We start from the raw sequence: 27,351 nt of genomic DNA, 5'->3' as shown, positions 1-27,351 counted from the left end.
TGTCGTTATTACCACAGACTTCTGTAAACAGCTCCCCGTTTTCGCTCATCTCTCCTAGGCCATGGCGTCCCATGACGCGTTCAAGGTCCGCGTTGTTTGAGCCAATCTTCGCGTTGAAGTCGCCCATGTGAATTTCGCTCGCTCAGCCCCAGGATTTCAAGCTTCAGGCGGCTAGCTTCCCTTGCAAGTTGAGAGAGCTTGCCATGCTGGGCAAGGGTCAGTATATTCCATGTTCCGATTCGTGTCCGTGTTTTCATGCTAAAGTTCGTTGCCAATAATCCAGATAGATTTCTTCTTTCATTTTCGGAGCTTTTTTATGTTCTGGTACAGTAGGCTGTTAATCTAAGGTCCTTATCCCGCTGATGGGGCTGCCATCTTAATGTGGGCGGGAGCTTCTGTGCCCCCATTCCTGTTAGCATACGACAACCGAAGTTGCTACCCCAGCCGGCACCTCGTGGAGGTAGGAATAGGAGTTAATGAACAGAAGTTATGGAATACACATGTTCACCCTTTGCCAGCCAATTTAATTCTGCAATGTATATTTTATTCACGACAGATACGTATTTCGGCTACGACTTGCAGGCTTCCTCAGTGTCTGTTTTCGAAATCCAGGACGAAATACGTATCTGTCAAGAATAAAATATACATAGTAGAATTAGGTTGGATAAGTTTTCTTTTTATTTATTTTCCAGGTTTCGTATTCTACTAAGACGCTCCAAAAACTTCAGTCAAGTTTATAAAGCTCTATCGGTAGGTGGTTCTTACCAGCGGATTTATTGGTTTTCAGTAACCCGATTTCTCGTTTGGAGAGCAGGTGCTGGAGCAATACTATCGTTCATGGGCACTCCTAGGTTAACTTCCGTTGCGCCTCCTGCAACGTTTTGCAATCTCCTCGTCATTGAGGTGTTCATCGAAGCACTGCTTCCACCTGTCGATCACTTCGGGGGTCGGGGTGTAGCCTTTACCAGATTGTTTCATCTTCTCGTAAAACTCGTAAACGATGCCTCCTTCCTTGTTGGTATACGATCTTGGATTCTACCGGGGTTGGTTACCCGATGTCCGCTAAGGTTGCTCGTATTCCGGCTGTTACCACGAGGAGGTAGGGATAGGAGTTGCTGGATAAGCGGCTAAGGGCCACCATGGGGTCTGTGTTACGCATTATCTAGCTATTCACCAACCCAATTTTATGTCCTAATTGCAATTGGAATTGGAAGTCTTATTCCAGGTCCAATTTTGAGTTCATTTCCAAGTCAAATTTCCAATTTAATTTGCGGTCAGGCTTCACTTCTAAATTGTCCTAAATTTAAATCCAATTTCATACCAATTTGAAGCTCAAATTCTAGTTCAAGTGCTACCTGGAACTCTGGGGTTCATAATTTAAACGGTCGGTGTTTTTGCGATAAGTAAATTAATTGCGTAAATATAGACCCGCTAGCTTAGGGTAATCTTTCCAGGTCCAAAAATGCTTCTGAGAAGTTGGGGCCCACCTTCTGTTTAGCTCTGGGCACGCCAGTCCTCATTTTATTTCTACCCTTCTCTTCTTATTTCTTCTGTTCGACGTTTTTCTGTGGCGATCACATATTTGTTAGATCCGGTTAGCTCATAGGTTTGTAAAATAAGAAATTTACTAAATAATCCACACTGGACACTGTACACTAGCCTATTCGCAACCATGCCTACACACTAAAACCGCCTTAGTCAAACGTAGCATATTCACCACGAAACAGACCCCGAACGGGACAGCGAGACTGACAGCATAAACTCACCACTCACAGTCGAACTGACGGCGTTTTCAATGAAACGCGTGTGTGTTTCTCTCGCCGTAGCGGAGAGCTGCTCTCACCGCGAGTGGAATTATTGTGTTTATTCATTGATCCAAAGCTTTCAGTCATTGAGCGTTCAGCTTGGTCAGTCAGCAGCAGAGCAGTTTCAGTCTATCGTGGTCGTTCGATCGTTTTGGTTGTGTCTTTCGTAGGAGTGTTCGGTGCTCGTTGGCTGTCACGCGTCATAGACCTCCCCCAGTGAGATCTGTCACTTTTTTTTCTCCTCTGCTAGTGCAGTGCAGAAGAAAAGGGGAGAAAAGCAACAAAAAAGTAGTAGTTTTTTTTTTCGGGAAAAACAGACGGGGCGTAATTTTGAACTTTCTATTGCGTGTGATGATGACACACTACTTAGCTGCAATTTAGTGAAAATTCGCAAGTGAATGGTACATAGCAGGAAGCAAACTGCAGCTCGGTCGTCTCGGGTGTGTAAAAATATAACCAACTCAACACTTTTTTCTCGACTTATTTTGATCGGAGCTTCGTTCCAAGCCAGTAGATTCGAACAGCTCACGACATTTTTCGCGTCGCCGGAGTGATAAGCTTGTGTAGTTTAGGCTGGGCAGGACGACGGAGGCGAACGATAGTGCGGTGATAGAGGCTTGGGTGTTTCAAGTGAATAATGATAAGATGCAAGTCGTGCTGAAACGCAACAGCAGCAGCAGCAGCCGGATCTTATCAGCCAGCACCTCCGCAGACGTGTGGTGTTAAATTGACTCGCCACTCGACGACCGCACGATGTCAAATTGAGATTTCTCCTTACCGTTCCGGGACGGTTGTTGTTGATTAGGGTAAATTGCGGTTTGGGTCGGATTGTGGCAGGACATTTCCGAGCAGGGCGATGACCAATGACGATTGGTAGCAGAGTTTGGTCGGGGCCCAGGGGACCCATTGCGTGAAGTACTGAAAAAGGGGCTTTTAATTACGAGACTAGATCATAGCAACGCAAGTGCTGGGAAGGCCCATCATTAGGTGACGAAAGTGGCTTTCTTTAGTGTTGATGGAAGCATTTCGAGACATTGTTTAGTTTGATGGTGTTATTTTATTTCATAGCAAGCTGAGCAAAACTGCTGGGCCACACTCTCGAGCTCTAGTTTTATTATCACTCGCAGTAGCCATAGCGTGCGTTGCGTTGCGAGGACCAGCCAGCCAACCAAGGTGTAAACAACTGTGCTGTCAAAAGTTCTCCTGTGAAATTGGAGAGAAAGAGCGATCTCGTTGTGAGAGGAAGAGAGTACGTTTGCTGCTGTAGTGGTGGTGTTAGAAGTGACGTTTCCGAGCTGATTGATACACAAAACGCATTGTGGGTGAACATAGTTTTTGTTTACCAATTTGGAAAGTGGAATTTTACGCAATTTTAAAGGGAGAAGTGAAAAGAAACAAATAGCCAGTGATTTCCTGTTGTTAAGAGATAACAAACCATCGTACGACGGAGTCTGTTCGAGAACAAACCTTTGCTGGAAGTCTAAGTTCGGTAAGTTTGAAACTCTTTCAATAATTCAGTGACCCTGGAGTGTGAGATTGAACGACGTTCGTTTGACGTTTCTATCAAAACCAGAACTGACAGTAGGTCAAATCGACTGTGTAATCTGATTTTCTCTACATTTAAACTCCGCATCGTAGTCTTAAGTTTGTGAGTTGTGAAGGCAATTCTTCACAATTTTTGTTTAACAAATCATTGGCCAGGCATTGGATTAGGCAATCTTCTCTGAATTGGTATTATTTACATCAAAGTATCCATTCAATTGGACGATGAATGGTGAATTTATGAAAATGATAGACTTCAGCGATGATGTACACACTATCATGACATTTACTTCACTCTCCTAGCGCAGAGCGCCGTGATGGTGGTGATGTTGGCGTCAAGTGACGCAATATTATACTGTCTTTATTATTATTATTGTATAACGTTGATTAATGAGCTTTGCTTGCTTGATTATCGGCGGCACATCGCTGAGAAAGAGAAAAAAAATTGATGAACGGCTTGGCTAGGGAAATTCAATTAAATTAAAAGGGCGTCGTTTCACTGTGCTACGGCAACGAACAAAAGTAGGCTGAAAAGCACATAAACTAGGTCGACGCAAATATTTTGACCCTTAAATGGGCACCGGCGGCATGACTTGCCACTCCAGGGGGCTCATTCAGAAATTCATTCAAACACCACAGACAGTGATCGGCACTCCCTGAAATCAATTCGCTCTTGTTCCCGAATATGTTATGACTTGGTGTTTTTGTTTAGCTTGTCGAGAAGAAGAAATAAAAACGCAGATGCATCATGTGCGTGAGTGCATGCGTGCGTGCGTGAGTGTTTGCGTGCCGTGGGTACGCACTTATGTGTGACGGCGGCCACTTAGGCACCCTAAACTCACATGTGGTTTCCGACGAAAGTGAACCAACATGTGCGTTTTTTGGTCGGCACAGGTGGTAACCACCGGTTGGAAAGTATTTGTTTTTTTTTGGTTTGACCGACCTCGGAGAAGACAAAATGCCCTGTTTGTTTCATGTTTCGCTTTTTTTTCTATTTCATGTTGTGGTGGTTAGGTTGTTCATATAAACTCGTAGGGAAAGTGGTTTTTAATCTGGTCGAAAAGGGGTTACTTTTTATGAAATTGTTTCCAAAATTGGAAATATGATCTAGGTTATAAGGTTTATAGAAGCGTCTGCTTCGAAGTTTTTCCGACTTTCGCTTGGAATTCTCCATTACTGTGAACATTTTTGTAAATAACTTTTTCTGGGTGATGTTTTTTCTGGTTTGCGGAACAAATTTACTCTCATTTTTATGAAACGATATTCGATCTACGTTGTTTGGTTCCTAAAAAGTCTAAAAAGTTGACCAGCAGATGTTTCGAGTGCAATGAAAAAGAAATACACTTGCAGAACAAGACAGAAACAAAGAGAGCATACGTGATGAGAATTGACAGGAACATTCCCTAGCGGATTCAGGAGCAAGCGACCACAGAGCGAATGACTAGTTGCTGTCGGAAGAAAAGGAGTTGCGTAAACTAATTAAGGAAACAACTGCAAAAGTTAATGGAAACCTTCGGGCTACGAAGCGTGCATCACATTCGATAAAGTTATCGAGTGAAGATTATAAAAGGGTTACTTTTATAAACGAAAAGGTCATTTTCGGGAACGTTGATACTTCGGGGAAGTTTGTCAATGGATTGAACAAACAAGAAATCTGCTCAGCATTGGATAGATATCAAGTGAGTCTTAATACTTGGCATAAAAGACTAGCGCACTTGACAAATCTGGGAATGGAGATGCTAATCACGAAGGGAATGGCTGAGGGTATCAGCTGCACTTTAGAAGTGATAGAGATAGCAAATGAATGTAATGGTTGTTTGGCGGGGAAGCGGGTAGCATTCAAATTTCAAAGCATGGAACAGCCAAGATGAAAGCAACCAACAGAATTGTAAACCTGCGACTGTTATCCTTGTCTAATGAACGATTGTCGGAGGAAAACATGACCAAAAAGAAGGCAATGGTTGAAGGTGTCAACTGCACTTCAGGAGTAGATACAGTGAATGTATTTTTGTTAAGAAAGCGGGCAGCTTTCAGATTCCAAAACTTGAGAAAGCCAAGATTAAGTGGAGATTGTTACAATTGGTCAAATTCAGACGTTTATGGAAGCATGGAGCAGTAAACGTATGATTGTCGGAGAAAACGAAAAGGAAGAAGGAAATGGTTGAGGGTATCAACTATAGTTCAGTGAGAGATACAGCAGATCTACGTTTGGTAGGGAAGCAGGCAGCTTTCAAATTCCAAAGGTTGAGAAAGCTAAGATCAAAACGGTCATAAGAATTGGCAAAATTCAGATGTTTACGGAAGCATGGCGCAGTAAACATGCGACAAAAGTCAGCCTACAAACAATTGTCGATGAAAATGAAGAAAATCGATGTTCAAAAGAGGAAGCGAATGGTTGAGAGAATCAACTGTACTTCAACAATAAATGCAGCAAATGAATGTAACGGTTGTTTGGCACGGAAGCAAGCAGCTTTTAAATTTCATCTTTGGAAACAGCCAAGATGAAACCGAATATTAGTATTACTACATTTAGACATTTGCGGTAGCATAGAGCAGAAAACAAACGATGGCTATCGTTAATAACTGGACAGTGGTCAACTGTGTTCCAAAAAGTGTAAAGACTGTTTATTGGACATTTTCGGATGCATATGTCGACGATATTTTGCTCATTGCCAAAGTTATTGGTGATAGAGTATGGATTAAAAGCTTGGAAGGTTATTCCAAGTGGAAGATTAATTTAAAGTTAAGCATTTCCTGGGTAAGGAAATAAATCGCGACTTTGGAAAACAGATGCTCGAGATTTCCCAATCTCAATACGTAGAGAAACTGCTGAAGAGATTGGATACAAATACTAAATGGTTCAAGTCCGGATTGAGAGGAACAGGCGAAGCTGAATTGATCGCCCAATTCTCAGCAACAAAAGGAGGTATGTGGTTAACAAAGCTTCTAGATGAGTTGGGCATATCAATAATGGAAGATAGTACGTCGTGCAACAGCGTAGAACCCGGATCATATCAGCGGATTCATCAGAGACCACATCAAGGCTGGCAGACTGCAACTTCAACTTATTTCCAACGCAGAACCACCAGCGATTGCACTCACAAAGGAGTTACTTATTGATACACATAGAAGGCTATTCGATGTGTTGAACGTGCAAATTGCGGGGGAGTGTTGGAATAAACCGTTTCAATTTGTCGTTCAGTGTAGAACAGGGGAACTGTTATACGCTTGACCATTGTAAGGTTCCAGCAGAACATCCAGCAGTCAACATAACGTCAGCTGTCAGATGACACTAGCTGTCAGAACGACCGTCAACACAGTGACGCAGAAACATGTGTTTAGGCTTAAGTACATATTGTTTTCTTATGTATCGCTAGTAGAATGTAACGTAGAAAAATAAATAAAAAAAACAACGGTCTGAGACGGCTACCCTGTGGGACTCCGGAAAAAGCGATGAAAGCCGGTGAGGTGAACTCATCGATAGATATATTAAGGTTGGTAAACGGCCGGATAATGCGGAATATAGACCCCATAGTGGTCGGTAGCCTCTTATCTAGCAACTCCGATCCCGACCTCCTCGTGGTACCAGCCGGAATACGAGCAACCTTAGCGGAGATCGGGTAACCAACCGCGGTGGAAACTAAGGTCGTATACTAACCGGGAAGGAGGTAGTGAGTCTCGGCACTATAAGATGGCAGCCCCATCACGAGACTCGGTAGTGTTGCCCCAGTACGGCTACACACCTAAACAACACAAACTAACAACATTCAAGCATATTCGGAGCGGAATATTCGGCATCGACCTAGGCGACGGAATAAGGACGACGAATGGAGACTCGGGACTTGGAACTGCAGATCGCTAAATTTCGCAGGTTGCGAGCGGGTGCTGATTGAACAGCTGGAACCCCGCAAACTCGGTATCGTAGCTCTGCAGGAAATCTGTCGCAAAGGAGAGAAGGTATGGAAGATACGTGGCGGAAAGGCCCAGTTTTACCAGAGCGGTGGCGCTACCAACGAACTGGGAACGGGCTTTGTAGTGCTGGGCGGAATGCAGGATCGCGTGATAGATTGGAAGGCGATCAACGAGAGAATGTGTGTATTGAGGATAAAGGGTCGTTTCTTCAATTATAGCATCATTAACGTGCACTGCCCGCACGAAGGTAGACCCGACGATGAGAAAGAAGCGTTCTACGCGAGGCTGGAGGCTACGTACGACAGCTGCTCGTCACGGGACATCAAGATCGTCATCGGGGATATGAACGCCCAGGTCGGTAGGGAAGAAATGTATAGACCGGTGGTAGGACCCCATAGCCTGCACACCGACACAAACGATAACGGCCAACGATGTATAAACTTCGCAGCTTCCCGAGGCCTGGTGATCCGAAGCACCTTTTTCCCGCGCAAGGATATCCACAAAGCCACCTGGAGATCACCTGACCAACGTACAATGAACCAAATTGACCATGTTCTCATAGAGGGCCGGTTCTTCTCTAACATCACGAACGTACGCTCCCGTCGGGGTGCGGATATCGATTCTGACCATTACCTAGTAGCAGTACATGTGCGCTCAAAGCTGTCCACCGTATACCGGACACGTCAAAGCCGCCCTCCTCGGCTGAACATCAGGCAGCTAGATAACCCACAAGCTGCCGAGAACTACGCGCGAGTACTGAATGAGGCACTGCCTTCTTCCGAGGAGTTAGGTGCTTCAAACCTCGAAGACGGTTGGGGCAGAATACGCTCGGCCATCGGAGAGGCCGCTACCACGGCACTAGGTATTGAGCCTCGGAGTACACAAAATGATTGGTTTGATGGGGAATGCCAACAAGCGGTGGAGGAGAAAAAAAATGCTTGGGAAAATTATCTAAGTATTGCCACTAGAGAGAACCTGGCCAAGTACCGACGAGCTAGGAACAAGTTGACCACGATCCTGAGGAGAAAAAAGCGCCAAAAGGAGGACAGAGATCGTGAAGAATTGGAGCAACTATTCCGAGCTAATGACACGCGCAAGTTTTATGAGAAGGTGAACCAAACTCGGAAGGGCTACACACCGAAACCTGACGTGTGTAGGGACGAGGGAGGGAATCTAATTACAAACGAGCGCGAGGTGGTCGACAGGTGGAAGCAGTTCTTCGATGAACACCTCAATGGCGAAGTCGCAGAAGGAGGCGGAACGGAAATTAACCTAGGAGCGCCCATGGAAGATAGTGATGTCCTAGCACCTGATCTCCAAGAAGTCAAACGAGAAATCAGGTTGCTGAAGACCAATAAAGCCGCTGGGAAGGACCGCTTACCGGCAGAGCTTTATAAACATGGCGGAGAAACGCTAGCAAAGGCTCTACACTGGGTTATTTCGAGGATTTGGGAGGAGGAAAAGCTACCGGAGGAATGGATGGAAGGAGTGGTTTGTCCCATCTACAAAAAGGGTGATCGGCTAGACTGCTGCAACTATCGCGGTATTACGCTGGTAAATGCCGCCTACAAGGTACTCTCTCAGATCCTGTTACGCCGGCTGTCACCGATAGCACAAGGTTTCGTAGGGAATTATCAGGCGGGTTTCATGGGGGCTCGCGCAACTACGGACCAAATGTTTACTATCCGACAGCTCTTGCAGAAATGTCGGGAGTACAACGTGCCCACGCATCACATCTTTATCGATTTCAAAGCAGCATACGATACAGTCGATCGAGACAAGCTATGGCAGATAATGCACGAATACGGTTTTCCGGACAAACTGACGCGACTGATCAGAGCTACATTGGATCGAGTGATGTGTTTCGTACGCATCTCTGGGACACTCTCGAGTCCCTTCGAGACGCGACGAGGGTTGAGACAAGGTGACGGTCTATCCTGCATGCTGATCAACATCGCTCTTGAGGGGGTGATCCGACGAGCGGGCATCGAAACGAGAGGCACGATTTTTACCAAGAGTAGCCAACTTCTAGGCTTTGCAGATGACTTCGATATCATTGCCAGGAACTTTGCGACGGCGGAGGCAATCTACGCCAGACTGAAAGCGGAGTCTAGGAGAATTGGGCTAAAAATAAATGCGTCGAAGACCAAATACATGAAAGGAAGAGGCTCAAATGTGCGCCTCCCACGGACGGTAACCGTTGACGGCGACGAACTAGAAGTGGTAGAAGAGTTCGTGTATTTGGGATCGTTGGTGACCGCGGACAACAACACTAGTAAGGAGATCCAGCGGCGCATCCAAGCGGGAAATCGGGCCTACTTTGCCCTTCGTAAAACGCTACGATCAGGAAGCATACGCCGCCGCACGAAGCTAACAATGTACAAAACCATTATTAGACCAGTAGTTCTTTATGGACTTGAAGCCGTGACGCTGCTTACGGAGGACATACGCGCCCTTGCCGTGTTTGAGCGGAAAGTGCTGCGGACGATATTTGGCGGAGTACAAACTGAAAGCGGAGAGTGGCGGAGGCGTATGAATCACGAGCTACAGGCACTGCTTGGGGAGACTCCCATCGTACATCTAGCGAAAGTTAGCAGGCTACGGTGGGCCGGACACGTCGTAAGGATGCCGGACGACTGTGCGACGAAAATAGTCCTCTTCAACAACCCCACCGGCACCAGGAACAGGGGGGCCCAACGTGCACGATGGCTCGACCAGGTCGAGAGCGATTTGCGACTTCTGAGACGACTAGGAAATTGGCGACGAGTGGCCCAAGACCGAGTTGAATGGAGACGAGTGCTTGAAACAGCACGAGCCACCCCGGCTCTATGCTGCTGAAGAAGAAGAAGAAGATATATTAATAGGACGATTCGACAGATACGATTTAAACCACTGAAAAGCAGCCCTCCAATGCCCAGTTTGTCGAGTTTTGCGACGGAGATTTGATGATTCAGCTTGTCGAAAGCTGATCGAGGAGTTAAATAGCCGTTGGATTGGAGCACCCAAGGCATCGATGTAGTTCTTTAGAAAGATTGAAGGTACGCCATCCAGATATTGGAGTTTCCGTTTTAGGCACCTGGTATTGGAATGGCTTGGATCGGTAACGGAACTGGCAATGGCAAACAAAATGAGAAATGAATTAAAATGAAGTAAAACTAAGTTCCTCACACATGGATGCGAAACTGTTTATTTTAGAAGCCCACCGCACTGGACGCAACAGTTTAAAGTAATTCGTAGTGTTTCGACAGCTCTAGCGGAAGCGTTGATGAATAAGTCTATAAGTCTAAACCACACCACGAATGATAAAGCAATGGAGACTTGAATATGGATGCAGTAATTTTTGATTGTGATAAATTTGAGTAAATTTTACTATACTGTGCACTTATCAGACATCCATGGCTTTCGTTTTACAAGAATTTTTTGGAAGTTGATTTGTTTTAGACCATGAAAATCAAAATAATTACCTTTTACCGACCCAACTGATTGCATCGAAGAGAATGGTCACATTCTCAGTTGAATTATCTTTTAGGATGCTATTATGGCCAGTGCAATGGAGAGACAGTTAATGGCAAACATCTTACAGGTTTTGTTCAACGTAAATGTAAAATTTAGTTTGAAAAGCTATGTGATGACTTTTTTACTAGACGAAGAAAGGAATATTTGGTAGATAGCTGACGCATTGTCAAAAATCTGGCAGATTTTTAACTTTGTCTGTTTGTCTATGACGTTATAAAAAGATTTGTGTACAAGACAGGACCGAATGGGTGATGTAGGACTTCGTTGGTTTAAGGCAAACTTAAAAAATCCCGTTCAATTCATGCCTGGTATTTGATCCGTGAACTGGGGCCCTATTCTCACAGTCACCTCACCTAATTTTTTTAGGTGAGAGCATAATTTGCGATTCTCAGAGTCACCTAGGGACTCCGCTCACCTGGGTGACTGATGTACAATTCAAATGGGGCCTGTAAGGTGAGGTGAGGGTGATTGTGAGAATAGGTCGGGTGAGAGAAGTAAGGTGAGGTGAGGTGACTGTGAGAATAGGGCTCCTGTACTAAGACTTGTTAGATGGAGTTAATGGAGTCGAAGATCTTTCGATTGATTGGTGGTTAGTGCGAAGTCCGTCGAACAAAACAGTAAAAAGCCAAGTTCCATCGGAATGTAGCACCAAGACTTTGCTTTTTTTATAAACAGTATTCGTTGAGAGAACCAGAAAGCATCGCTGAATCAATCTCTTTTCGAGGTAGCAGAATACCGAATAAATTTTCCCAGCTTTTGATTGTTGTTTAGTTCGATAAATGGTGTGTGTCTAACCCACCTCTCCTCACGACGGCATAATGACGAATGCGTAGTATGTAGTCTGATTTTCCCGGCTTGTAACCGTAGTCGCTGGGCAAGCTATGTGGGAAAGGCTGTTTTGATTTTTACTTAAAAAAATTTAAGGTCAAGTCCAGACAACAATGTTGCAGATGCCAACAATGAAATCTAGTTGAAAGTGGTGGTCCTCGGTTACAATCTTGTGGAACTCCGAACTTGTTTCAGAAACACAAGACAGATATCCATCAAACTTCAGCATCTTAAGTTCACGTTCCGTGAGATATGATTCCAACTCAGCTTGGAATTGCGTAGAGATACCAAGATGGGATAACCTGAAATTTGATTGAAATTTATAGACTTGCAGGCGGGTTTTCACTATGTATACTACATACATAGTGAAAACCCGCCTGCAAGTCTATAATTTTCATTCGGCTTTCGCATTTTCATTCATGGAAACGTTCTTTCTATTTTACTACACTGAAATCGCTTTTTACGCAACTATTTTTACGCGAATTTCGGAATTGACGCGGTTTTTTCTACACGATTTTCAGAATTTCGAAATTTATGCGGATGTGCTCAAAACGTCTATTTTTTCGGGCAGTGTTGAAATCCTCAAAATTCTTTTACGCGAAATTTTGGTTTTTTTACGCGAATTTTGGAATTTACGCGGTTTTTTTTACGCGAATTTCGGAATTTACGCGGTTTTTTTTTACGCGAATTTCGCAATTTACGCGAAATTTTAGTTTTTTACGCGAATTTTGGAATTTACCCGGTTTTTTTACGCGAATTTTGGAATTTACCCGGTTTTTTTACGCGAATTTTGGAATTTACCCGGTTTTTTTCCCGCGAATTTCGGAATTTATGCGATTTTTTATGCGATTTTCGGAATTTACGCGGTTTTTTTTTACCCGATTACGGGTAGTGTTGAAATTTTTTCTATTTTTTCGGGCAGTGTTGAAATCCACAGTTTTTTACGCGAAATTTTGTTTTTTTTTGCACGCGAATTTTGGAATTTACGGGGGTTTTTTACGCGATTTTCGGAATTTACGTGGTTTTTTTCCCGCGAATTTCGGAATTTACGCGATTTTTTACGCGAATTTTGGAATTTACGCGGTTTTTAACGCGATTTTCGGAATTTACTCGGTTTTTTCCCGCGAATTTCGGAACCTACGCGAAATTTTAGTTTTTTACGCGAATTTTGGAATTTACCCGTTTTTTTACGCGAATTTTGGAATTTACCTGTTATTTTACGCGAATTTCGGAATTTACGCGATTTTTTACGCGAATTTCGGAATTTACGCGGATGTACTCAAAACGTCTATTTTTTCGCGCAGTGTTTACGCGGTTTTTTTACGCGAATTATGCGGTTTTTTTTACCCGATTACGGGTAGTGTTGAAATCCACAAAGTTATTTTGGTTTTTTTTACGCGAATTTTGGAATTTACCCGGTTTTTTCCCTCGAATTTCGGAATTTACGCGGTTTTTTTACGCCATTTTCGGAATTTACACGGATGTGCTCAAAACGTCTATTTTTTCACGCAGTATTGAAATCCACAAAGTTTTTTTTACGTAAAGTTTTGTTTTTTAACGCGAATTTTGGAATTTACGCGGTTTTTTTTACGCGAATTTCGGAATTTACGCGGTTTTTTACGCGAATTTCGGAATTTACGCGAAATTTTAGTTTTTTACGCGAATTTTGGAATTTACCCGGGTTTTTCCCGCGATTTTCGGAATTTACCCGGTTTTTTTCCCGCGAATTTCGGAATTTACGCGGTTTTTTACGCGAATTTCGGAATTTACCCGGTTTTTTACGCAAATTTTGGAATTTACCCCGGTTTTTTACGCGAATTTTGGAATTTACCCGGTTTTTTTCCCGCGAATTTCGGAATTTATGCGATTTTTTATGCGATTTTCGGAATTTACGCGGTTTTTTTTTACCCGATTACGGGTAGTGTTGAAATCCACAAAGTTTTTTTGCGGGAAATTTTGGTTTTTTTTACGCGAATTTTGGAATTTTCGCGATTTTCGGAATTTACGCGGATGTGCTCAAAACGTCTATTTTTTCGGGCAGTGTTGAAATCCACAGTTTTTTTACGCGAAATTTTGGTTTTTTTGCACGCGAATTTTGGAATTTACGCGGGTTTTTTACGCGATTTTCGGAATTTACGTGGTATTTTCATGCGAATTTCGGAATTTACGCGGTTTTTTAACGCGTCTATTTTTTCGCGTAGTGTTGAAATCCACAAAGTTTTTTTTACGCGAATTTTGGAATTTACCTGTTATTTTACGCGAATTTCGGAATTTACGCGATTTTTTACGCGAATTTCGGAATTTACGCGGATGTACTCAAAACGTCTATTTTTTCGCGCAGTGTTTACGCGGTTTTTTTACGCGAATTACGCGGTTTTTTTTACCCGATTACGGGTCCACAAAGTTTTTTTTGCGGGAAGTTTTGGTTTTTTTTACGCGAATTTTGGAATTTTTCGCGATTTTCGGAATTTACGCGGGTGTGCTCAAAACGTCTATTTTTTCGGGCAGTGTTGAAATCCACAGTTTTTTTACGCGAAATTTTGGTTTTTTTGCACGCGAATTTTGGAGTTCACGCGGGTTTTTTAACGCGATTTTCGGAATTTACGCGGATGTGCTCAAAAACGTCTATTGTTTCGCGCAGTGTTGAAATCCACAAAGTTTTTTTACGCGAAGTTTTGTTTTTTTACGCGAATTTTGGAATTTACGCGAATTTCGGAATTTACGCGGTTTTTTAACGCGATTTTCGGAATTTACGCGAAATTTTAGTTTTTTTACGCGAATTTTGGAACTTACCCGGTTTTTTTACGCGAATTTCGGAATTTACGAGGTTTTTTACGCGATTTTCGGAATTTACGCGGATGTGCTCAAAACGTTTATTTTTTCGCGTAGTGTTGAAATCCACAAACTTTTTTTCAGGCGAAATTTTGGTTTTTTACGCGAATTTTGGAGTTTACGCGGTTTTTTTACGCGAGTTTCGGAATTTACGCGGTTTTTTACGCGAATTTAGGATTTTACGTGGTTTTTTATGCAAATTTCGCTATATACGCGGTTTTTTTTACGCGAATTTCGAAATTTACGCGATTTTTTTCGCGGTTTTGATTTACGCGGGACGTATCCTTTGCGTAAAAAGCGACTTGAGTGTATTTGTAAATAATATTATAAAAAATAGAATTAGAAACGACAAGTTTCTTCCTTTTCAGTGGAGTCTACAACCACTTATATGCTCGACAAGAGTAATTTTTTTTTGACATTGTGCAAGACCTTTATGTTTTATGCTTTTCCCATCCAGCCATTATAGTCACCATACTGCTTGAGGTGATGGCAAATCAAGTATCAGAATAATACCATGGTCTGAAGAAGGTTGACACACTCTTGAACTTGCATAATCTTGAAAGAGGCAAAGTGAAAGGGCAATTTTGTAATGTACCGAACCACACATTCTAGTGAGCAATGTTGGTTGGCATCATCTGACATTAAAAGCAGATCTCTGACAAAGACCTTCGATCCTTAAACAATAAACAAAGAGAGCTTTACTACTCTTTACCTCAGGCAATTTATCGGCATAAAACACTATTTTTCACTGTTAACATATATAATAAACCTATTTACCATACAACTTTTAAAAAGTCCCCGCATACAACGCACGTGTTTGACAACCAGAAAACCGACGACGCTAAACGCACCAACAGCAAGCAGTCCGACTTCCACTTTGCATAAATAACTCTCCTCGTCGTGGTTGTTTTCCGTACCATTACGGGTGAAAGGAAAAATACCTTACATTCATGGTTGTTCCTAGGCAATGAGCAGAAGAATTGTTCTTCTGTTGCAGCACTTTACTATTGGCTGCAGCCAGCACTTACACCGACTCCGGCCGGCAAGGTCATTCCAGCGCCACTCGGAACTGCCGTTCCAGTCTTCGAGCAGAGCAGAGCTGTTGGCCTCATTCGGTGCGCGATACGTCGTAGAACGTGTAGACCCGCTACGGATCGGTTGGAGTAGCGGTCGGTTGGCGATGGCGATAGCGGCGAAGTAGATCTTCGGGACTTTCCTTCCGCCGCGTTCTGCCCACCGCCAACAACCAAGCAGCGAGCAGCGAGCAGCGCAGAGGTTTACCGATCGAACCGGGCTGGCAAGAATTGGATGGAATCGTTTCGTTTCTCAAGAGGGTGCATTTTCACTTTTCCTACAGATTCCATCTTCCAGCGAGAGACGTCTGGATTTACAAGTGCTTTTTTCGAGTGCGGAAGAAAAACAGCCAGCATTCATTGCTTGCTCGGCAGTGGGCCGTAATGAGCTAAAACTAACACAAACAGCTATTCTCGACGAGATCGAGACCCAAGCCCGATTGAAAATCAGTTTCCACAGTCTGCCCGAGGCCTGCTGATGGTGCTAGGGGCTGGTGCCGGCAGAATGCATGCCAAGCGTGCACAGGCAAGAGGAGGCGAAAAGCCATGCCTGTATCAAAGGTTGCGCTTTTCGTTCCGCAATCGGTATTTGTTTTCATTTTAACGAATTCAGTCTGGCCTGCATTCGTGATGGCTTTTTTTTTGCTTCTTTATATTTTCCCGCTCATGTGTGTATGTGTTTGGATATACTGCATAATGGACCCCAACCAAAGGCTCTTAGTTTGGTTTGTTTTCATTTTATTCACTGAACTGCACTGCAATATTGAACATTCAACTGGCCGGCCGATGGACGGACGGGCTGATGCTTACTCAATCTGCCGCCGCACCGATCAACAACGGGTGCAGACAGTTGATTTAGACGATGTAATTTGAAGGTTTAATTTTTTTTCTCCGTACACCGTAATAATGGTAAAGGCAAACTGTCGGTTGTGGTTTGTAGCTTCCACAGGCGTGAAGGACTCATCGTTTTAATTTGCTGGAACTGAAGGATGATTTTAATATCTAGAGATATTAATCTGAGAATCCAACTTTTTTTACGCTTCACAAAACAAATTTGTGAACTTCCTACGTTTCGTAACAAGTAATCGCAACAACAAATCTTACTCGCGATTTTGTTGTTCAATAACAACATATGGCCTAGTGCGGCGCAGTTAAATCAACCGACACCTACAGCCAATCACGCGGCAACTCGATTGACCGGTATCAATAATATGGTTTGCATAATTTTAACTGCCCCAAGCCCCACTACTATTTTTGGACAAAATACGTCATCACCTGCGGCCAACCGGCAGGTTTATCACCGAACTGACCAAACCACAAGCGAAAAAAACTTATCCGGTTCCTGCCTTCGACGCAAGCATGAAACGCTACGCTTGTCACCGCCGTGCACAGCCACCAATACGGTAAATTGACCCCGATAGCGATTGTATAACCAATTCAAGCCAATTCGTCTGGTTTTCTGATCGGCTGGAGTCTGCTGTACAGTCCGGAGAGAACAACTTGAGTCGCTTTTTTCTTCTTCTGTGATTGATGATGTCCATCTTCGGTCGGAAAAATCTAATCGCATCGATTCATTAATGTTCGTTTGAAAATGAAAACCAAACCGAAGCAGCCAACCAACCAGACGAAATCGGTGGAGTACGATTAATCTTCATTAGAGTCGAACTCGAGAATGGTCGTGCATTCCTGGTGGTATGTGATTGGATGGGTAATCATTGCGGGGGTCTGGGTGGTCACAGATTCACTGTGAGTGGACCGAGAAAGTGTTTATCTTTCAAGACGCATCGTAAGTCGAAAAGTTAATACCAGCATTCGGCTATTGTACCTAAGACTTTTAAACCAAAGTCCAAGATTGAAAAGTATATTTTCACCCAACATTAAAGTGGGCCAAAAGACGAAAAAGTTCAGTAAATGTGGACAGCAACGTCCATATCGAAACCAATGGAGATTCAATATTACTCGAGGCCTATGAATTTTCGAAAAAAATGAGATGAAATTACTAGAAGCTTATGACAAAATTGTGACGATATGGAGATATGATTGAGAAATTTATTTGAGACTGAATTTATTATCTGCCAGCACGTTTTGATGACCATTTGACGAAAAATTTATTCAAAAGCGACCTACAATTTCGCAATTGCAATTTCAATTAGCAAGCCCGATTTCGTGTCCTATTTCATGTCCCATTGCAAGTCCCATTTTATGTCCCATTTCGAGTCCTATTGCAACTTTTGCAAAATTTTAGATTCAATCTCGTATCCCTTTTTAAGCTGTATCAGTTTGAGACCTACTGCAAGCTTAGTTCAAAGTAATATTTCTTCAAATGGGACTAGAAATAGGAATTGGACTTAAAATTTAATTTCAAATAAAATGTTAAGTTCGATTTCAAGTCCAATTGCAAGTTCCATTTCATGTCCCAAGGTAAAATTCTGTGTTTAAACTTCAATTTTTAATGCAGTTTAAAGTCCTGTTTCAAATTCAATTTAAAGTAAAGGATGTCCAAATAATTCTGGTCATTAGGGTCAATTTCATGTCCGATTTCTTCAGTAAAACAAAGAAAAACAGAACGCTACAGAAAAGGAGGAAATGCAGGACATAATAAGAGGAAACATGGAGCAGCCGACGACTACAAACGGGACAAAAAGAAAGTTGAAAGAAAGCGAAAAACGACGAAAATCGAGACCGTAAAAAAAGCAAAAACCGGATCGAATATGACAAAAAACCGAGACTGACAAAGAGGAAACTTGGGTCTGAAAACGAGATAAAACGGAAGAAAAAAAAATTAAAAACAACAGACGAAAACGGGAGAGAAACAGAGGGAAAACGAAGCGAAAAACGAGGTCACCTTATAGAAGAATGGAGAATGGAAGATAAAAGAAGGAAACCCCCTAAAAAAACGTCATAGAAAAAGATACACTGGACAGAAAAGAGAACATGGCAAAAAACATAAAAGTGAGGAAAGCCGAGCCTAAAAACCGGGAAAAATCGAAGAAAAAAGTTGAAATACGGAACGGATGAAAATAGGGCGAAAAACGGGACAGGAAAAGAAGAGAAAAGGAACGGAGAAATCAAAAACAGTGGGCAGAAAAAAAGGAAAAATGAGAGCAAAAAGAGTAAACGAGACTGGAAAGGGAACAGAAAACAAGAAAAAGTAAAAGTGAAGAGAGAGAAAGAGAGAGCCGATAGTTTACACGAAGAAAACGGGAAAAATAGCTCAAACGGAATATAAATGGAGAAAGATCGGACAAAAAACGGGAAAATGGAAAAGAAAAACAGGAAAACGGACAATAGCAAGATGGAATAAAGTTGAAAACCGGAAAGGAACAATAAACAGAATAAACGTGAAAAAAAGTTTGAAAAACTTAGTATCAAAGAGAGGTAAAATGGAATGGGCGAAGAACGAGTCTGGGAAAAGAAAATCTCGGATCTGAAAACGAAGTAAAACGGAAGAAAAAGATGAAAAACCTAACAGACAAAAATAGTAGAGAAACAGAGGGAAAACGTGGCAAGAAACTTTAGAGACACTTTGAAGAAAACATGAATAACGGAAGAGAAAAGAAGAACAATGAGAGAAAGAAACGAAAATCCCCAAAGACAGCGAAAAAAACTTGAAGGAAAATGATAAACTGGATAGAAATAGAGAAAATGACAAAAACGTGCTAGAAATAGCGGAAAACTGGGTCTGAAAACGAGTGAAAATGGAAGAAAATAATGAAAGGGGAACAGAAGAAAAACAGAACGCTACAGAAAAGGAGGAAATGTAGCACATAATAAGAGAAAACATGGAGCAGCCGACGGCTACAAACGGGACCAAAAGAAAGTTGAAAAGTGAAAAGGACGAAAATCGAGACCGTAAAAAAAGCAAAAACCGGACAAAATGTGACAAAAAAAAAACGAGACTGACAAGTGGACCTAAAAACGAAATAAAACGGAAGACAAAAAAATAAAAAACGGGAGAGAAACAGAGGGAAAACGAAGCGAAAAACGAGGACACGTTATAGAAAAATGAAGAATGGAAGAGAAAAGAAGGAAACCCCCTAAAGAAAACGAAGGAGACGTGATAGAACAAGATAAACTGGACAGCAAAGAGAAAATGGCAAAAAACATGACAGGAAGTGAGGAAAGCCGAGCCTGAAAGCGGGAAAAAATTGAAGAAAAAAGTTGAAATACGGAACGAATGAAAATAGGGCGAAAACCGGGACGGGAAACGAAGAGAAAAGGAACGGAGAAAGCAAAAACAGCTGGCAGAAAAAAGGAAAAATGAGAGCATAAAGAGTAAACGAGACTGGGAAGGGAACAGAAAACAAGAAAAACCAAAAGTGAAGAGAGAGAGAGAGAGAGAGAGAGAGAGAGAAACAGAGAGCCGGTAGTTTAAACGAAGCAAATGGGAAAAACAGCTTAAACGGAATATAAATGGAGAAAGCTCGGACAAAATACGGGAAATTGGAAAAGAAAACTTAGAAATGAAAAACAGGAAAACGGACTAAAGAAAAATGAAACAAAGTTGAAAACCGGAGAGGAAAAGGAAAAATTGGAGCAATAAACAGAATAAACGTGAAAAAAAGTTTGAACAACCAAGTATCAAAGAGAGGAAAAATGGAATGGACGAAGAACGAGTCTGGAAAAGAAAAATCTCGGATCTGAAAACGAAGTAAAACGGAAGAAAAAAGATAAAAAACGTAACAGACAAAAATGGGAGAGAAACAGAGGGAAAACGTGGCAAAAAACTTTAGAGACACTTTAAAGAAAACATGAATAACGGAAGAGAAAAGAAGAACAATGAGAGAAAGAAAGGAAAATCCCCAAAGATAGCCAAAAAAACTTGGAGAACATGATAAACTGAATAGTAATAGAGAAAATGACAAAAACGTGACAGGAAAAGCGGAAAACCGTGCCTGAAAACGAATGAAAATGGAAGAAAAAAATGAAAAGAGGTACAGAAGAAAAACAGAACTCAGGAAAAGGGTGTAAAACGGGACAGGAAAAAATAGAAAAGGAAGAGCGAGGAAGTAAGAGGAAACAGCGGGCAGATTCCAGAAAAAGATAGAAATCGAGACAAGAATAGGAACAGAAATCTAAAAGGGAAACGAATTCGAGAGAGTGTAAGAGAGAAGAAAAAGAAGAAAGAAAACCGATGGAATAAACAATGAAAGGGAAAAAGAGTTCGAGTGGGACATGAATGGAGAAAGGTGGGAAAAAACTGGGAAATGGGACATAAAAGGAAGAAACGGAAAACTGGAAAAACGGACCAAAGTAAACTGTAAATGTAAAGAAGAGAAAAAGATGTAAAACGTTAGATAAATTGGGAAAACCGGAGAGGAAAGGGGAAAAGGAAGCCAAACACGGAATAAACGTAAGAGAAAAGATAGAAAAACGGGGTTTTAAAAATTTTTCCAAAACGAAACAAACAAAGACGAAAATCAAGAAAGAAAAAACAAGAGAAAAGAGGGAAAACGGAAAAGAAAATATCAAAAACCGAGTAAAATACACGAGGAAAAACAGAGCTTAGTATATGGAAAAATGGGAGAGGAAACGACGAAAAACGGAACAATGAAACTGGAAATACTCGACGGAAAGGGAAAAAAAGAAAAAGAAAAAAAACGAAAAGAAAGTGAGAGCAAAAATCAAGAAAACGATACACAAAAGGCGAAAAACGGAGCAGAAAAGGGGAAAGTGAGTAAAAATGGAACAGGAAAGAGGCAAAACGTGTGAGAGAATTCTTTAGAGCGATCAACGGAATCAGAACCCAGACCGTGACAATTTCTGTTATGTGTATCGGACGCTGGAAACAATATTTCGATATACACTGAAGTCGCTTTTTACGCGACTATTTTTACGCGAATTTCGGAATTTACACGGTTTTGATTTACGCGGGACGTATACTTCGCGTAAAAAGCAACTTGAGTGTACTGATGTACGGCGAAAAAGATGGAGCTGTCAATAGAAGCAGGGTGACGATTGATGATGATGGACAAGCTGCTGATCCACCAACTTTGAACGAGGCAGCTTTAAATCAGCTAGATAGCAGCCCACGCCGACCTTTTGAAAGTTGGAAGCGAACGGCAGTATTGTACAATCCATCAGGTTATTCTAAAGATATGGACTGGTTAGAAGGTCTCATATGCACTATTTAAAAAAGGACCATCGACTCCCGTCAATTCTGCACACAAATTTCTCTCCCACATACTGTTTCTCAGACTGAGGCCGTTACAGGAAACCTTTGTTGGCGAATACCAGTGCGGTTTTCGAAAGGGACGCCGCATGGTGAACCAACTGTTCACCTTGCGACAAATCCTCGATAAATTCCGGAAAATCAACTTGCGAACTCACCATTTGTTTTTTAGACTTCAAGGCGGCATACGATTCAGTTAAACGAAATTAATGAGCATGGTTATCCAACAAAGCGTTAGGACATTGGACTCCTTTTGTGACGTTAGATGGTGTGAAGCACCTGGCTATCGAATTTGCTCGAATTCAACATTGTATTGGAAGGTACTATTCGAAGAGCAGGTGTTCAGAAAAGCGGTGCCATCGTCACGAAATTTCACATGCACCTAGCATTTGCGGACGACATCGATATCATCAGTGTTAACCGTATGACTGTGGAAGAACCGTTTGCGCAGTAAAAGGGCGAAGAGCGGCTGCCAACAGGGCCTTTCACGAATTACGTAGCCAGCTGAGGTCCCGTAGCCTGCAACTCCGTATGAAACTCGCGCCCTATTATACGCCAATTCTCGCGGTGGTACTCTACGGCCATGAATCGTGGACGTTGAAAGAGAGCGGCCGACGAGTTCTTGGCTTTTTGAGCGTAAGATCCTGTGATCAATTCTTGGTGACGGATTATAATATGTCGCAGTTTAGCAAGTGTACAAAGATGCAGATATTGAGGCTGGCCACGTAGCAAGGATGCCGGATGAGAGACCAGTGAAAGCTATTTTCGGACATCGTATCCGTTGGTTGAACGTTGTTGACCGTCAAGACCGACAGAAGTAGAGACGGCTCCTGAGTTCGGCACAGATTGGATAAGTCGATTGTCGCCGAACAAGTAAAGTAAAGTATTCTATTATAAATTTTATAAACAAAGCATAGGGGTTACCATGGGAAACACCATTTTCTATGTGAGCTTCAGGGCAAAAATAGAAAATGACGGCTATATGTCTTTGATATGTTCTGTATCTTTTGTAGTATTGTTGTGATGAGAAAATTTGGATTTTGTTTCTATAAACAAATGGGCTCTTTCCATTATATAGTACCACTCTAGACATTGTTGATAAGAAAATCAAGATCCAGGATAGGAAACATTTTCAACCCTTATTCCGATAGCACAACATCTGCATCTTAGGGCAGTTGTTGAATCCACTGCTTCGTTGAAATTTAAAAATTCGAAAGCAAAAACTGTTTAACATTTCGAAAATGAGCTGAGCTGAATTATTCGAGACTTTGAACTCATAAACTCAGTTTCACAGAGTAGCTGTGTTCAGTCTCTATTAGCCAAGGTTAGACCAACAAACTGAAGTGGGTGAAAAACCAGCTGTCAGCAAAACGATTTTTTTTATTGTCGAAACACTAATGCGTTTCATGTTGTATAATTTTTTTTAAAGACTCAGTTTTCGTTTCGCTTTCAAATGAATTTCATCAAACGTGCAAAATGCAAACCGAACCGGGAAAAATTGCTTCTTCCAGTCCTCCACACCTCTACGCTACCACTCACTCCACTTTACTTCTCGCAGAAAACTGCTCCAATTAACCGCCGCACTCAATTCGGCCGCCGGTTGCTGAACAATACCACTAACATTTGCTGGTCGGTGGCAGGTAAACTACCGTCAGACAAGCTCCGCGGCAGGACGCGATTGGATCTTTCGCATTTAAACAAACGAACGATCACCGACCCTCCCCGGGGCGGCGGTGGCTAGTAAGACCTCGGAAAGTGGCAATGCTCAATAAAAACGTGATTTCACTCCTGTTATCACGGCCGATCGCGTGCGTGCGTCTGCTGATGTTGCGTGCCTCTTTCGTTTGCTACTGTGCAAATGTGCGAATTCCACCCTTTGCGAAAAAAAACCCACTACCAAATCCTCCTGTACGTACAATAATCAATGGCAAAATAAGCTGTAAACTGTTTCTCCAACCAAGTCACTCTCGCTTTTGTTTTTCTCGTTCTCTTCTTTCCATTGCATGTTCCTCCATCTCGCATCCCGTCTCGATTTTTCCAAAGCCAACCCGTAGCGTACCGCAAATTTTCACGTTGCAAATGGATTTTAAATAATTAACTGTCGGCCGAGTTCCGGAAGTATTTCTTTCGCTCCGCTTTCATGGTTCTGAAGTCGTCGCCGTCCGAAGATCACCTTGATATGATTGGAACTTGCAACGCCTTCTTGCGCTGGAGGCATTTAACCGGACCGGAAGGCCTACGGGAATTTGTGCCTGTACCTGTTCGGGACATAAAAATAATACCACCGATAATCTTTAATCTTGCTCAATGGTTTATTTGGAAACGAAAACTTACGTAAGCCGACCTCCTCTCAAACCGGAGCGCGCTCGATGCGCGCGGATTATTTTATGGTTATTTTTTGCAAATTTTAGCCCCTGTGGAAACAATCGAATAAAATCGGAGTTTCTCGGAGAGTTGGAACTTGCAAAATAGGAAAGAAAACGATAAGTTACGGTTCGTGAGCGATGAGTTTGGCCTCAAACGATTCGTCTTGTTATACGGTGTGCCATTACAATTCGATGCTCACCGTGATCCGAGTGGGGCGTTGTGTAACTGAATACTTTTCATCTTCTTGACCTCGCCAGCCACACTGCTAAATGGAATGGAACTTTGGAACCGAGCAGGGGGATTTGCCTTGGTGAAAATGGCCTTTTACTGCTGCCGCGCATCGATTTGATCAGGGCCATCAATTAGCGTGTGAATGATCTGATTGCTTTCAGCGAACGATGGAGGGTTGGCAAAAATGTGCGGAATTACATCTAAATAAAAATTACTGTTTGCTTGTCTGAAAACTAATCATACACTTTCTATATTGCGAACATTAAACTGATGAACGACGCAATCAGCAAAATCAGGCAAACCCATCGACTGCTGCAACAAGCAGCAGTATGATTAAAATGCAATATTTCCTAACCGTCTGCCAGGGGGGTGGAACCAACTTAAGTCAGTCAGTGGTGAGACTCATTCAAAATATAAAAAAAACTATCTTCAGCAGCCGGCGTTGTGCGCTTCAAACATGAATTTTATGAGCAACAAAACAGCAGCACTGCTGCTGTTGCTGTGGAAAACATGAGTTAACACCAAGCAAAAGAAGGCTGACTGGCACACGAAACGAAAAATGCCTCCGATTTTAATCACTTGACCTGATTCAGTTTACATACATTTATTTCACTGACTTGGCGATGAGTTGAACGAAGAAGAGCCTCACCAGCAAATCCGCCAGCCATCCGTGGAATGTCCGATGCACAGCCCATACATATGCCTTGCATTTGCGAAGCAAAAGTTTAAGTCGTCATCTCTCCGTTTACAAGTGAACCGTGTGCATCACTGTAAAATGCGGTAAAAAAACACTCGAATTAGCTGCTAAGCAGCCAATTGTTTTCCAATTATACTCACTTTCCTCCTGTCCTGTCCTACCCAACCCAGGTGGTAGATGGTCCGTGCAAGTGCAAGCAATAAGGGTCGTTGAAATGTTATTTTTCGGCTAGGCACGAGCGGAGAGAAGAGCTATCATTTCACTGTTTTTATTTTATTTTGGATGTTGCTCGGTTGAGCAACTTTTTATTAGGTAATTCAAGAATTGTATCATAACGATGTCGACGATGAGAGACGAGGTCCCGTGTTGAGTGCGACGACGCAAAGTGTGTAGCAACAAAATCCCGGCCCGGTTCGGCCCGACCCAGAGCCGGCTGACTGGACTGACCCACATTCGCAGCGGAAGTCTAAAATGTGATAAGACTGATCTTGTGGTGCAAGCACCAGACAGGCGAAACAGGGGGTGTTCTGAATTTTTAACGTGTTTCTGAGACTCGTTTTATCGGACGTTGCAAACTTTTCTTTATTTCGAGTCATTGAGTTTCATCTGTCTTGGGAGATTTGTCGCGACTATGGAGGAAAATACGATTAGTAAATCGACGAGCAGTTTTGTTAGCATTGTAAAGTCAATTTAAGTTTACAAATTTTGTAGTGTGGTTGCACAAACTGAGCGCGCAGTCAGCACTGCTGATTCGACTTGTTGTGTAAGTCTAAGAGGAACTTTGACTTCACGTAACTGCTGTTTTTGTCTTTCTAGTAATGCGGAACTCTACCCTTCCTTTTAGTTTGTCAAGTGAATTATTCTTCACATGCCGCACTCTTCTTCTGTGTCTCTCTTTTCAATATCACAATCTTCGTTGACAATCGGTGATGGCCCGTACAATTTTGCATCCTGGCATATTGAATGCGGTGAAAAAAAAAGTTCCATGCTAATCATTATAAGTTGAACATAAATACGTTGGTAGTTTTTCAGAATCTAATGCAGCTTTAAAATCTGTTTAAAATTAACCAACTATTTTATTTGCCAGAAATCCAAATAAACATATACCCTAAACAAGTGAAACTACTTCTTAATTATGTAAAGCTATCTTTTCGACACTGATTGCACAAAACCGCTTTGTTTACCAATGCACGTCAAGCCATATCATTTATCTTACTGATCCGTATCTTTTCACTATGGGCGTGCAGAATCTTTTTACTTGTCGTACCTAACCATTTCATCCATCTATGGTCGTACCGAACCATATAATTCATTGAACAATGATCTTACCGAATCATTCTACTAATCAATGGTCATACTCAGGAATGGTCAAAAATCGCATCAAAATGTTGTCTCGCTCAGAGAGGCCGAGCGTGCTCTCACAGCAGTTGTTATCAGCTGTTGCAAGGGAACCAAATCGAAAGTGAGCTGAACTGATTGCCATCATGCCTTTTCACTGTATTTCACTCACCAACGCCAATGAATCGAACCAACATTTGCCACTGAGTGAATCTGATCCGATTTACTTTGCTTTTTATCTCCTCGATGGTTCATGAATCGAAAACGACTGCAATCATCATTTGAATCAGTTTCACTTTTGCTACAATAAGTTTTGTAACCTCTCTAAAGCATACAAAATGCTTGCATATTTGACATATGTATAGAGAATAATTACAATATATCTTAATAGCAGAACTGTGAATATCATTGAGTCTGAACGATCAGTGAGTGTAAGTGTACCAAGATCAAACCGATTTCCATCGCTAACGTTCGTCTTGTTATTGACTTGGTTCTGCGCCAATGACTTCTTTTCCATATTCCTTTTGAATCATTTTCTTACAAGACTGGTTCGTGTTCCGCTAAGAGCGAGAGTAAATAATCCTGAATCACTACCGAGCGTTAGCGGTAGTAATCTTTTTGCCTTCGACAACTTATGATCGCAAATCAGCAATGCTTATTTGAGCAAAAGTGTTTTTCCATCCTTGGTCATACCAAACCATATACTTTATTCCACAATAAACGTACCGAAATTCCTCCCAGTTGGGCTCGAGGTATGATACTGGTCTAATAAACCAGTCGTCGTATGCTCGAATCTCGGCTGGGGGAGGCTGTTAGAGTCAATAGGATCGTAGCAACTGGCCCTGCAACTGTCCTGTACTCTAACAGCTGGCTGCGAAGTCTGTCGTATAAAAACAGAAGGTCAAGTTTCGATGATGGATGCAGCATCCACTAGGATTTGCTTTGCTTTTTTAAACGTACCAAAACATTTAGTTTGTCTATGTTGGAACCGGACTATGCAATTCTGTGCCATACAGAAACATTTTATGTACCAACTAG

General features: G+C 42.2%; 1 protein-coding gene across 1 annotated transcript in view; it reads left to right on the top strand.

The window, feature by feature from the left end:
• Positions 1-1,971: 1,971 nt before the first annotated feature.
• The window catches only part of LOC128741631 (beta-1,4-glucuronyltransferase 1), a 202,217-nt gene continuing 176,837 nt past the window's right edge, over positions 1,972-27,351 (top strand). Inside the window, exon 1 of the mRNA XM_053837586.1 lies at positions 1,972-3,294. The gene's annotated coding sequence lies outside the window, so the exon portion shown is untranslated. The remainder of the gene's footprint in view (positions 3,295-27,351) is intronic.

The sequence above is a fragment of the Sabethes cyaneus genome, chromosome 3, assembly GCF_943734655.1.
Source record: "Sabethes cyaneus chromosome 3, idSabCyanKW18_F2, whole genome shotgun sequence".
NCBI classification, from domain to species: domain Eukaryota; kingdom Metazoa; phylum Arthropoda; class Insecta; order Diptera; family Culicidae; genus Sabethes; species Sabethes cyaneus.
This window is presented reverse-complemented; position numbering and strand designations above follow the sequence as displayed.